The 14,200-nt window shown below is 43.3% G+C and overlaps 1 non-coding gene across 1 annotated transcript; it reads right to left on the bottom strand.

Annotated features, from left to right (window-relative positions):
- Positions 1-688: 688 nt before the first annotated feature.
- On the bottom strand, positions 689-846 carry LOC127223131 (U1 spliceosomal RNA). Its single transcript, XR_007834614.1, has one exon. It is a non-coding gene; the product is annotated as a U1 spliceosomal RNA (small nuclear RNA).
- Between the last annotated feature and the right edge of the window lie 13,354 nt (positions 847-14,200).

Raw genomic sequence — 14,200 nt, 5'->3', positions numbered from 1 at the left:
ATAACTGCCCAGAGGCTATTGGTAAAGCAGAAGTGGAGAGAGAGAGACAGAGAGAGAGAGAGAGGTTTAAGCAGTGATGTTTTTGGTAATGAAGACAGGCTGGCCGTGCCGGAGCTTGTCAGCCTGCATCTGCTATTTTTAGCGCTACTGTTTACTCCATGTCAACCCAGCCATCTCTAGATTGGAGAGGACTAACAGTTTGGGTTGATTTGGTTTAATTAGATTGGATTAATATGGCCAGTGCACAGTTGTGTGGGAGGACCATTAATTAATCATCTCAACTAGATGTTGCTGTTTTAAAGTGTAAAACACTCCTTCCCCAAATTTGGATCGAATATATGCACTTGTGTGCCAACCTCTTTTCCCTCGGATTCCCATCAGAAGCTTGTAGTCCACACAAGCTCACAAAGCAACTACTAATGAGCTGAAGGCAGAGGTCCACACCTGAGTTCAAGGTGTCGCTTGTGGTGAAGATGAGGAGGCACAGTTCCTGGGTTCAACAGCACGCCCTGCTCTGCCACTAGCAGTGAGATCTTGGGCAAAGCTTTTCATCCTTTTCTTTTTACTTACCTGCCTCTTTGGCAGTGCCTGACATTGAATCCAGAGCTTCGTGCATGCCAGGCAAGCGTTATACCCACCCCCAGCCCTCGCTGGGTTTCTTCATTTGGTTATTAAAATTTAATTTCAACAGGGGAGAATGTGAATACAGCCCCCCGCTGCCACAAATCATGCAGTTGAGTTTATGGAAAATGAAGGGGTCAGCACATCTGAAGGGCATTGGATAAGCCTCGCCCTGGGAAAACCACCTTTCATTATGATGGCATCTCCCCCTGCCTGGTAATGTGTGTGTGTTTCTTCACCCTACCAAACTTATCTCACCTCCAAAATCAGGCTGATAGTGATGTCTACCCTTTGGGGGTTTCAGAGCTAAATGATATAATCAGTTGAAAGTATTACCTGCTACAGCCTGAACAACAAATGCCAGATACTATTACTGGAAATAGCAACTTTATAGATAGGCTCTGTGGGACATGCTCAGATTGGCATATACAGTAGCCAGGGCTTATAAACCTCAATTCTGCTCACAATTTCTTCAGAGATGGAACCCAGGGCCTTTACACATGCTAGGTGAGCATCCTCCCTCTGAGCCACACCCCACCCTATCTGTTGATAATTTGGTCTCAGTACTTCTTCACTGTGGGGGACTGCCCTATATACCATGGGATGGTTAGTGGCATCCCTGACTTCGAACCATTGAATCTCCTCTTCACAACAGAAACAAAACCTCTTCAGATGTTGTTGAGGGTCTCAGAGTGGCAGGATTACCCCATTTTGAGAATCTCTATAGAAAACAATTGGTTACTGCTTTGAAAACACATCATCTTTGCCATATCAGACTTCTATTTGCCCACTTAGCTCTCACCTCAATGTAGCTAAATAAATTACATAACAAAACAGTCTTAAATTACTTCTTCCTTTATTACTAATACAATACTATGAAGAAAAACAGGATCATGATTATTTTCATGTTCTCAGTGACAGGCAAATAATGGAGAAATGGACAGATAGGTACATATTTGCCTTTTTTTCAGATAGATGGACCGACAGATGGATGAATGGTCTCATATTAGATACTGTTGTCAACTTGACACAGACCTAAAGTCATCTAGGAAGTAGAAAACCTCAACTAAAGAACTCAGCAGGTCATATTGGCTTGTGTCTATGAGGTATTTTCTTAACTAATTGGTAGGGGAAGGTATGGCCCACTTCTGGCAATGGCATCTGTAGGCAGGTGGGCCTGTTCTGTGTAAGAAAGACAGCTGAGCAAACCAGAGGGAGCAAGCTAACAAGCAGCATTCCTCCATGGTCTACATTTCACTTCCTAACTCCAGGTTTCTACCTTGAGTTCCTCCCATGATTTACCTCAGTGATGGAAGAGTAATGTGAAATAAACACTTTCCTTCCCAAGTTGCTTTTTAGTCATGGTGTTTATCAAAGCAACAAAAAGACAAGGACAAATGGACACATGTTTGAGCATTTTCAGGTGTGTGTGTGTGTGTGTGTGTAGATGAATACACCTTTGAGTATTTTCATTTGCCTAAACCATTGTGATCACCATGTGAGGTTTACTTTTATTCTTCCAGTCTGCTCACGAAGGAGCTAAGTCTGGCTGCACATCCACTCACAGACACAAAGAAACATGGCAAGCTGGCCCGCACTGTGGAACTTGGAGAGGAGAGCAAGGCAGGAGCCCCCATGCACAGACCTTCAGGGTTAAGAGCCAGAGGCGACACACAGATTGTCTCCGGGAAACTAAGCCAAGGTTCTAGCTAGGGTCAGAACAAGAGAGGAGCAGAGACTGGGAACAGGAAGTGGCCAAAAAAAACTCCCAGTCAGGCAGAAAGGCATGGGATGAGACACATTTGTCTGAATTAACCCCACCAACTTAGCATCTGTTACAGTTTAGTCAATATTGTCCAGAATAGAGATAAACAAGGTAAATAAATCTTTTCCTTAGACCTTCTATTATTTTCTTAATGGCCTATTAATTGAAAGTATGTAATCATGTAAAGAGCAACATAAACATAGAAAAAAATAACACATGACTTGTGTCATTCAGCAAACAATTATCAAGTGAACATCACTTCGGCTATTTCTATATGAATCAAAGAATGATGCAACTGTGCCATCTGATTGCATGATGTTTCCAAGGAACACAAGGGAGGGTTCTTAAATCCCTAGTTATTTGCTACTGTGGTATAAATTGGTAAACAAACACAGATCTCCTGAGACATATCATGTACACTCACTGTTTTCTTCATACTTAAAGCACAACTTACATTCACTCATTATTTTACTCAATTAGGACTTATTTCCTTTTAGTTTTATGCCCATTATTATGAAAATTTTTGTGGAAACCATGAAGATATTGAAACATACAGTTTCTTTTGGGGGTCATGTATTAGGCAAAGCTGTATATACTTTCCCTAAGAAGTGGAGTGTTTGGAAAGGGTAGGAGGGTTGAAGAGAGATCGATGTATACATATCACGTCTCCCTTTCTACTTTCACCTGGAATCCTAGACCAGTCTTGAAACTTAATTCTAGGAGTTCACTTGAGTTCTACTTTTATGCCTGACCATGACTTTCTACTGTGGTTCTTATTTCTCTGGGACTGATTTATAGGTTACTATTTTAAAGTCTGTGTTTATAATTACAAGTGACCTCAAGTACCTTGAAAAATGAAGCAAGATCTGAATAAAAATTAAATAAAACAGTGATCAAAAATTTTTATCTAACCCTCTTTTAAAAAGAATGGAACAAAACAGTCTCAGGAAGAAAATATATAAAGCATTGGGAAGCTCATGGTATTATGCATTCATTTAATTACTTATTTGTGTATTTTAGTTTTGAGAGCTTTTTGAATTTGAGAATTCATGATTTAAAAACAACAACAACAAAAAAAACAAAACAGTATTCAATTAAGGATATAACATTTTGAAGTGTGCTGAAGAGCCTATATTTGGTCACTGTCCTGAAAAGGCAAAGCAAACAAGCATTCTTTGCGAGATTAACATGTAAAGCTTTATCACTTTGCAGCTTCCTGGATGTCCACTCATCTGTGCATAACTATGTATAAGATTCTACAAGAAAAGACACAGAACGGGCAGGTAGGGTAGAGTTGAGCATTATCTTCACTTTGTATTTATAAACATGGCTCTGAGCCCCAGGCCACATTTGATCATTTCTTTATCAACCCTGGAGACCATCCACTTCCTTCCTCTTGGCGGGATGACTCCAGCAATGGAACTTTATTCTGCAAGAGAAGCCTTTGGCCAGAATGTAACCCTGAACCTTCAGTTCACCCTGGTATGCTATAACACAAACATTTTGTTATTCAGCCCAATTCAGCATCAGATTCCAAAATGTAGGTGGAGTCAAGTGATAAAAACATATTGTTACTAAAAATATTAACCCTGGGGTTGGAGAGATGACTCATGGGGGTGGGTGGGACTAGAAGCATGACTCAGTGGTTAACAAGCCATACTACTCTTCCAGATGACCAGAGTTCTGCTCCAAGCACCCACATCTGGCAGTTCACGACCACCTGAAGCTGCAGATCCAGGGGATCCAGTACCACCTTCTGGCTTCTGTAGGCATAGGCCTTTGCATTCTACATGGACATAGCCATACAGAGAGACATAGAGACATATGCTTAAATGGAAAAAAATCAATTTAAAGCTGATTCTTTAAGAAAATATTATCCCTGATTAGATCTGAATGTCATATGTGAGCTGAATTCCACCTGCTATTCATACCGTGAAAACTTGTAGACTACGTTCTATGAACAAGTACAGAGGGTAGATTCCCAAATTTACCCTCCGCCCAAATATGCCTATTAGGAAAGAATGTATATTCCTTAGTGTTTGGTTGAAATAAGCTGAATGAACATGGTTTGAGTTTCTACTGTCTTCTAGGTCATTTGTAGGGTGACTTATGTGGCTCTCAAAAACTCCTTGGACCTCAGAAACAGAACATTGAGGGTAGCAGCTAAACTCATCATTTTGGCTGTTATCCATCTTATAATAACTGGGGTGAATGGGACACCAGACTTAACCCCTGGAAAGAAAAGAGGAAAGTAAGGTTAAATAGGATTCGACATACAATAAATGTGCTTCAAGAGGAAGTGGAGGGGGCGGGGTTAATTTCTCCTAGCTCTTGATTTCTGCCTAGCATAGCCCTGGTTTTCCGACTTCTCTTTCCCTGGAAGTAGCTATTCAGTCTTAAAATTAATACTAATTGCCTGGTCTCTGCTAATTGTCTAGTGGGATCTTTTCCAGGTCACACCTGTATTTAAATGAATTCTCTCTGTGGACTCTATGCCAACCCAAGGCTGTAACTTCTTCCCAGCCACTTCAGCGACCCTATTCCTTGTATCTCTGTTGTTGCTTTCTTTCTTTTTTAAGATTTTTTTTAATTAGGGGAAGGGAGAGATGCATGCGAGTGCAGATTCTCATAAAGGCTAGAGGAGGGCACTGGATCCTTTGGAGGAGTTGTGAGCCACCTTTGGAGGAGGTGCTGGGAACCCAATTTGGTTCCTCTAACAGAGTGGCTTGGTCCTAAGCCTCTGAACTGTGTCTCCAGTCCCACCCCTCTGCCCTGCAAATTCAGGAGTCAGAAATATTCCTCATCTCTCCCAAGCTCATCCTTCAACTTTCCATCCCTTTGCTCTGGTGGAATAAGACCCTAACTAGATATCACCTATTGTTCATGCTCCTAGATCTCCAGCCTCAACGTCTGTAGTGACTTCACTTCAGCGTGTAAATCAATGAACCCAGCTGTCTACTACTCTAAACTTTCTGTCAGGGACATCTCTGCGGACAATGAGATTATGCACCAGTCCCAGGAGTGTACCCTTCTGAAAAGAGACTACCCTCGGTGACTCCTGGCCATGGGTGGTAGCCCTGTTAGGATGACTCCCTAGTGACTTCAGGGTTTATTCTCTCTTCACAGGGAAGAAAAGACAACATTAACTTCTGACAGGACACACTAACAATTAACTTCTAACATCTCAGTAATTTCACACAACCGTGATATAGCAAAAAGAAATAGAAAAAAAAAAAAAACAAAGCAAAACAAACAAACAAAAAAAAAAACAACCCTAGAACATTAGAAACAAAATTTGGTAGTATCTATGCTATCAAGTTAAATAAAAAATATCACTAGATGACTCTTTCCAAGCAGAGCATCAGTTGTGACTGAAGAACATAGTCCATTGCCTGGAAGCTCCAAGGGGCTTCTGTACAGCTCAGCCCTGGCTCATACACACAGCTGCTCTTTTTTGTTCTCTGGGCATTAGTCTTATCATCCCAGAACTGGGCCGGTCAGTACACATTCCACAGGCATGCTGTCATCAGGCCCAAGGTTGAGAGTAGGCTTTTGTCTCTACCTATTCTATCTTGTTGCCCTCAAAAACAAACCACAAATCAAAACAAAACAAAGACACATATAAAATAAATTCTGAGGGTTTCCTGTTAATAGTACAGATCTGAAAGGGACCAAAGCAGATTATGTAGAAGATTTCAAAAATAAAGAAACCCCAAAGCTCCTCCAACTTAACAGTCTTCTCTGGCTGTGGCCCTGGGATGAAAACTGGAGTGGATTCCTGTTTTCCGTTTGCTCTGTGTGGTGGGTTTTTGTTTGTTTTGTTTTGTTGAGACAAGGTCTCATTCTCTACCTTAAGCTAGCCTGGAACTCACTATATAGCTGTTCTTGTACTGTATACCTCCCATCCCAGCCTCCCAGGACTGTGGTTGTGTGCCACCAACTTTTCTTTATACAGAGTTCAATCTACCAAACTTCTTTCTTCTTTTGTGCCTCTACCTAAAGGGAGACAGTGTGCTCATTCATGCCCTGCAATGTTATTTTCCAAAGTCTTAAATTTAATCAGTGCAGAACAGCAGGCAACATTCCCTCAAGCAGCCCCCACAACTCTCAAGAATAGTCGGGGAGGGAAAGTGGTGGGAAAGATGGATCAATGGACAAGAATGTTTGCTGCAAAAGATAAAGACCCGAGTTTGAATTCCAGCACCCAAATAAAAAGCCAGGTGTGGTCACAAAGCCTAGCTTTGTGAAAGGCACCTTGGGGCTTGGTGGCTGCCAGCCTAGCTCTGGGTTCAGTGAGAGACCCTAATTCAAAAGAGTATTGTAAGTATGATGGAGTAAGATATCTGATGTCCTTTGCATGGGCACAGGCACACATACCCACACATGCATGCACAACCTGCTGGGTAACAGGCTTGCCATGTGACCATCGGGCCCTGAGGAGTCTGATTCCTGGGAATACACTTCAAGCTGGGTATGGCGGCTTCTGTAATGCCAACTCTCCTATGTCGAGATAGAACATACATGAGGGCCCATGGAAATCTGGACAGAGCAGCCCAGATCAAGAGATGCTGTCTGAAGTAAGATGGCCCGTGTGGCCTGAGGTGTCTACAAACCTCATGCTACATACAGGCACACTCGAAAATAATAATCAACTCACATTAACACAGGTAGACCAATGGAATTGAATCGAAAATCCTGATATTAATCCACACACCTACGAACACTTGATTTTTGACAAAACAGCTAAAGTATTCAATGGAAGGAGGACAGCATCTTCAACAAATGGTGCTGGCACAATTGGATGAGGGTGTGTAGAAGACTGCAGATATGTCTGTCACCATGCACAAAACTCAAGTCCAAATGGATCAAAGACCTCAACATAAATCCAGCCACACTGAACCCCTTAGAAGAGCAAGTGGAAGGTACCCTTGAACAAATCCATATAGGAGACTGCTTCCTGAACATTACTCCAGTAGCACAGAAACTGAGATCGACAATAAATTGAGAATCTTCTGTAAGGCAAAGGACACAGTTGACAAGATCAAACGGCAGTCCACAGACTGGGAAAAGATCTTCACCAATCCTACATCTGACAGAGGGCTGATCTCCAAAATATAAAAAGAACTCAAGAAGCTAGTCAACAAAACACCAAATAACCCTATTAAAAACTGGGGTACAGAACTGAATAGAGAATTCTCAGTAGAGGAAATCAAAAAGACTGAAAGACGCTTAAGAAAGTGCTTAATATCCTTAGCTATCAGGAAAATGCAAATCAAAACAACTTTCAGATACCATCTTACTCCTGCCAGAATGGAAACCTGCCAGAATGACAACTTATGCTGGAGAGGATGTGGAGAAAGGGGAACACTCTTCCATTGCTGGTGGGGTTGCAAACTTGTACAGCCATTTTGGAGATCAGTTTGGCGGCTCCTCAGGAAAATGGGAATCAGTCTACCACAGGACCCAGCAATCCCCCTCTTAGGCATATACCCAAATGATCCACATCCATGCAACAAAGACATCTGTTCAACTGTGTTTGTAGCAGCATTATTTGTAATAGAAGAACCTGGAAGCAACCTAGATGCCCCTCAACTGAAGAATGGATAAAGAAGATGTGGCACATTTACACAACGGAATATTATTCTGCGGGGGGTGGGGGGTGTAAAAAACACAACAACAACAACGGAATCTTAAAATTTTCAGGCAAATGGATGGAATTTGAAGAAACCATCCTGAATGAGGTAACCCACTCACAAAAAGAGAAACATGGTATATACTCACTCATATATGGATTTTAGACATAGAGCAAAGGATCACCTGCCTATAATTCACACCACCAGAGAGACTAGGTACAAGGAGGAACCTAAGATATTCATACAAGGTCCCTCACAGAAGGGGAAAGGAACAAGATCTCCTGAGCATATTGGGAGTTGGGGAGGGGCAGTGAGTGGAGAGGGAGCTAGGAGAAAGAGAAGGGGAGAAGAGGAAAGCATGTGGGACTAGGAAGATTGAGACAGGGGAAGAATAGATGTGAGAGAGACAGAGAGAGAGAGAGGGAGAGAGGGAGAGAGAGAGCATAAAAGAGGGAGCCATTATAGGTTTGAAGAGAAAACTGACTCTAGAGAAATGTCCAGAGACCTATAAGACTGACCCCAACTAACAATTTGAGTGGAAAGGCTACCATAAATGCCCTTCTCTGATAATGAGATCGACAACTAACTTGTCCACCATCATGGAGCCCTCATCTAGTAGCTGATGGAAATAGAAGCAGACACCCACAGCTAAACACTGAGCCAAACTGGAATCCAGATGCAGAGAAGGAGGACAAGACCAGGCTACAGAAACCCATAGAGACAGCTGATTTGAACAAGGAGGAGCTAATGGGTCCCCAGACTGATAGCTGGAAATCCAGCATTGGACCGACTTAGACCCCCCCTGAACATGGGTCTCAGCTAGAAGGCCTGTGCAGTGTAAGGGACCTCAGACAGTGGAGCCAGGATGTATCCCTGGTGCACAAAAGGACTTTGGGAGCACATTCCCCCATGGAGGGATACTTCCTTAACCTAGAGACAGGAGAGAAGTCCTAGTCCCTACTCCAAATGACTTGACAGGTTTAGATGACCCCTCCTGGAAGGCATCACCCTACCCGTGGAGTGTATGTGGGGGAATGGGATGGGAGGGTGGTCGGGGGCATGGGAGGGTGGGAAGGAGGGAGGGAAAGGGAACTGGGATCGATATGTAAAATAAGAAAAATTTAAAAATAAAATAAAATAAAACATTGGTGTTAATGCATCAGCAAAGTTCCTGGAAGTCGGGGCTGGAGAGATGGGTCAGAATTTAAGATAGTTTGCTGTCTATGCAAAGGACCTGTGTTCCATTCTCAGTACTCATAGCGGGCAGATCACAACCACATGTAGCTCCGGTTCAAGAAGATCCAAAGCTATCTCCCTGACCCGCGGCATCTGCACTCATACATGTACGAATACAGATTATCAAAACAAAATAAATCTTTAAAACATTCGTGGAAGGAGGGTGGGCAGCAGGTAAACAAGCCTTCTCTGTCACAGTTTGGACTTCTGCTCTGGAAGTCACTTCTGCTCAGTACTTCTGCATACTCTCGGCCAACTTCTTGCAATCACATCTGAAACTGCAGAGTTACCCACACAAAAAAGCAGAAGTTTATAGGTATACCTAGGCCAAATACACTCCTGACAGTCTTGTTTGCCGGGGGGGGGGGGGGGGGGCAAGCACTATAGTAACACACAGGCCTTGGCCCAAGAGCGGTAGAGAGATGCAAAGAGGTGAATCTAGTCACTTTAGCAGGGTAGTCAAGTGTTAAGGGTGTGCATATGGTACCCACTGTCTGGATTGAAATTATGGTATGGGAACGAACTTGTCTCTCCATTTCTACATCTGTTACACTGACTGAAATGAGGGTCACATGAATAAACAAATATGTCAAACACTAAGAATAGTGTGGGGTATAAAGTATTTGATATTGTTAATAGCTCCATTAGCATTAGATTCATAGGATAACTTCCTCTTCACCTTTTTTTTTTTTTTTCAAAGTCTCATTCTAGACTGGCCTCCAGGCTCCTACACAGTGGACAATGACCTCAACCTTCTGATCCTCCTACCTCCAGGTCCTGAGTAGTGGGATCACAGGTATGAGCCACCATGCCTGGGGACCAAACCCAGAGCCTTGAGCACACAAGCCAAGCTTTTAACACTTTTCTTAGCCAAATTTCCAAAGCACTAAATACTAGTTACAGACTTCTTTTCATATATTGTATTTTGCATGTGTGAGTATTGTGCTTGCTCGTATGTCTGTGTACTGCATGTATGAAGTACACGCTGAGGCCAGAAGAGGGTGTCAGATCCCCTGGAGCTATTGTTCGGTTGTTGCTGCTGGGAATCAAACCTGGGTCCTCCGGAAGAGCAGTCAGTAGTAGTCTTAACCACTGAGCCATCTCTGCCGGCCCCTAGTTATACATTTCATTAAAAGAGGAAGGAAGAAGAGTAGGAACAGGAAAAATGGGAGGAGGGGGGGAGACAGGAGGAGGGAAAGTGTGGAAGATAAGAAAAAAGAGTAAGAAAACAAATTACCCTTAACTCACAGCTGAGCTCCACTTTGATTCTTTGTTTTCCCAGGGCCATCTGTCCTGTCCCCAAGATCTAAGAATTTATCAGGCCTTTAAAGTTCAGTGTTGTGGCACATGTACCTGACACAAGATACCTTTAACACAGAAGATGGGCCTTCACGTCAGAGGTATTCCACAGATAATTGTTAAGCGGATGAATGAAAATAATTGGGTCTACTCAGAGATAACATATAATTCTAGGAGGCAGTATGTAATTAAGGACTGAAACCTGCAGTACATTAGAAATTCAGAGAAGACTGGAGTGGGGGCGGGAGAGCTCAGAAAGGTTACTGAGAAGGGAGATTTGGACTGTACCAGCAAATGTGAAGGACTTGAGGCGGCAGAATGGGAGGGGAAAGGGATAGAGCAAAGGAATAATGGGGACAAAATCTCAGAGACAGGGAGGAGGGTGGCATTTCCTACAGCAAAGAAGACATGACAACAGAGAAAGCCTTAGTGAGCTTTAGTAATAAGGCTCTCAAGAGCCAGGTATGGCCAGGTATGGTGGCATGTACTTTTAATCTCAGCATTATGGGGGCAGAGGCAGGTGGATCTCTGTGAGCCTGGTCTCATAGTGACTTCCAGGACAGCCAGGGCTACGTAGAGAGACCCTGTCTCAAAGCACACACATACACATACACGCAAAGAGCCAGATATGGTGCAAGTCCCTGACTGAGTGCCTGGAATCATCAAAAGCTGTGCACAAGATCAGCCTGCATCTCGTGCTTGGATAATGAAGAAACCGAGGCTATACCAAGGAGGGTCGTACTGGAGCTGGGGGTGGCTTGGTAGACACAGACACTTGCTGCTAGGTGTAGCTGCCTAAGCTCCATCCCCGAGACCCACATGGTAGAAGGAGAGAACAGACTCCAGCAAGTTGTTCTCTGACCTCCTACTCCATCCCACGGCACACGTATACGCACAAATAAAAAGTAAAGTCAAATAAAGGTAAAAAGGTTTTCAAGACTCTGCTGTCCACCCAACCACCAATGGCCAGGGCTATCAGAGTAACTAAGAAGGGAGAACAGGGTAAGGGACTGGGAACAAAGCTCAGTTGGTAGAGTATTTACCTAGCTCATACAATGCCTGCGTTCAGTCCCCAGCACCACCTTAAACAAGGTACAGTGTCACCTATCTGCCATCCCAACACTCAAGAGGTACAGGTACCCTTGGATGCAAAGCAAATGGCCAGCATGAGCTATAGGACACCTTGTTCCAAAAAAAAAAAAACATAAAATAAAAACTGGAAGGGGCTGATTAGTTAATTATTTTTTTAAATTTAAGAACCTTCTGTTTGTTTGTTTGTTTCCATTGCATAAATAAACTCCAGTCCACGGACTCCTGGGGCATCTCCTCCACATCGACATGCACTGGCATCTGTACTGGCATGTCCTCAGGGTTCTGACAGATACGCCTTCAGCTGCGGCCACTAAAGGACCACCTGTGCACATTCACTACCCTCCCTTTTAAAAGGGCCCTGCCCACCTCGCATCTTTCTCTGATTCTCTGCCTTTCTCTCTGTCTCTCCTTCTCTCCCTCCCACTCTCCTCCCCCTGACCCTCTTGCCCCAAGAAGCCAGTCTCCCTTCTCCTTTCCCGCCTTTTCCCATTCACCTTCCCCTAATAAAAACCCCTCCACCCAAGCTCTGTTGCATCGTGTCTTTCTCCCTTTTAAAATGACAACATTGTGTACTCAGAATCATCCAAGTCCATAGACTCAGCTCTTGTCTCGTCCTCAGTGTCTAGCCACACCATGGGGCCTCATGCCACTTAGATCAAGACAAAACAACACAGGGGGTGAGAGGAAAGCGAACTGAGAGCGGGCAGTGGAGAAAAGGCAGAATCTGATTTTATTCTAATTGAATTTGGGTTGAAACAGTAAGACAGAGCTTACTGTTCATGACTGGAATTAGAGTAAGCAGAGATGCCTCTGAAAATCAGAAACCGTGCATTGAGTGGTAGGTACTCTCAAGGACTCAGGATGGCTTTGCTGACACTAAATGAAGATAGCTTTTCATGTTCCTGCTTTTATGTGAGTCTCCTATCTTAGTTATGGTTATTATTGCTGTGATAAAACACCATGACCAAAAACAACTTGGGGAGGAAAGGGTTTATTTGGCTTACACTTCCCCATCACTGTTCATCATTGAAAGAACTAAAGACAAAAGCTCAGACAGGACAGGGACCTGGAGCAGGAGCTGATGCGGAGGCCAAAGAGGAGTGCTGCTTACTGGCTTGGTCCCCATGGCTTGCTCAACTTGTTTTCTTATAGAACCCAGGACCACCAGCCCAAAGATGGTACCGCCCACAATGGGCTGGGCCATCCTCCATAAATCACTAATTGAGAAAATGCCCTACAGCCAAATCTTATGGAGAAATTTTCTCAATTATGTTTCCGTCCTTTCAGATGACTGACTAGTGTCAAGCTGACATAAAACTAGCCTGTACATCTCCTTAAAGCAGTGGTTTTCAACCCAGGACCAGCAGTCCAGGGACGGCACCACCACAATAGAATGGGCCCTCCCCTATCAATCACTAATTAAGAAAATGTCTTATAGCCAAATCTTAAAAGGCATTTCTCAATTGAGGTCCCCTCCTCTCTAATGACTCTAACTTGTGTCAAGTTGACCTAACACTAGCCAGCACACACACTTTTTCCTCATCATACAACAATTAAGCAGATAAGACAGCGGGAGTAAGTACTTGCCATAGATCTACCAGGCCCTAGCCCTTCAATAAATAAGTAAACAAATAAGCTATGTATTTGGCAGACTTCTCTTTCTTTACTTGGTTCATTTTTTGTTGTATTTCCTGCTTAATTTTTCTTTACTAAAAAAAGAAGAAAATGCCATTTTTGCCTCAGACCTAGGACTCGTAGATCTGAGTAAGCCCAGAGCTTAAATGAAGACACAAAGGAATCACTCAGGTTCCTCATGATATCCAGGGGAGGGGCTGGGAAGAGTCAGTACCCACTGAAGAACAATACAGCTTTTATTTCTGCCATCTGCTCTCTGATCTGGAGACAGTAGAAACCCCCAGAGCCTAGAAGTCACACAGGGAATTCTTCCTTCTGTTCTAGAAAGCAAAGTTAACTAATAAAACTTTTGAAACATCCTTCCAGCAGGAAATAAATATAAAGGGAAAACGGGACAACTGGCTGAGCACAGCTGGGTGAGCCTTTAATCAAAGAATCTGGGAGGCGAGTTCAAGGTCAGCCTGGTCTGTGCAGTGAGTTCCAGGCCAGACAGTGCTACAAAGTGAGACTCTATCTAAGAATGAATGAATGAATGAATGAATGAATGAATGAATGAATGAGAAAGGAAGGAAGGAAGGAAAGAAGGAAGGAAGGAAGAAAGCATAAACAACTATTGTGACCATAAACCTTTTAAAAGAACATTTACTTGGGCTGGAGATATGATGGGTCAGAGGTTAAGTGCACCATCTTGATGGAAGATGTCATTCTGTAAATATGTTTCTCTTATTGGTTAATGAATAAAGCACTGTTGGCCAGTAGGAAAGGAAGATAGGAGGGGCTAGGAGACAAGGAGGAAAGGGGAAGTAGTAAGGAGGAGACCCAAGATGGAGGACGAAGAGAGAAGAACAGCCGCTCTCTCCAGTAAGATAAGACCATGTTACTTAAATTAACAGAAATGGGTTAATACTTAAGACAGAGC

Source organism: Phodopus roborovskii, unplaced genomic scaffold, assembly GCF_943737965.1.
Source record: "Phodopus roborovskii unplaced genomic scaffold, PHOROB, whole genome shotgun sequence".
Taxonomy (NCBI): domain Eukaryota; kingdom Metazoa; phylum Chordata; class Mammalia; order Rodentia; family Cricetidae; genus Phodopus; species Phodopus roborovskii.
Note: the sequence above shows the minus strand (reverse complement) of the source record. Positions and strands in the feature narration are given on the sequence as shown.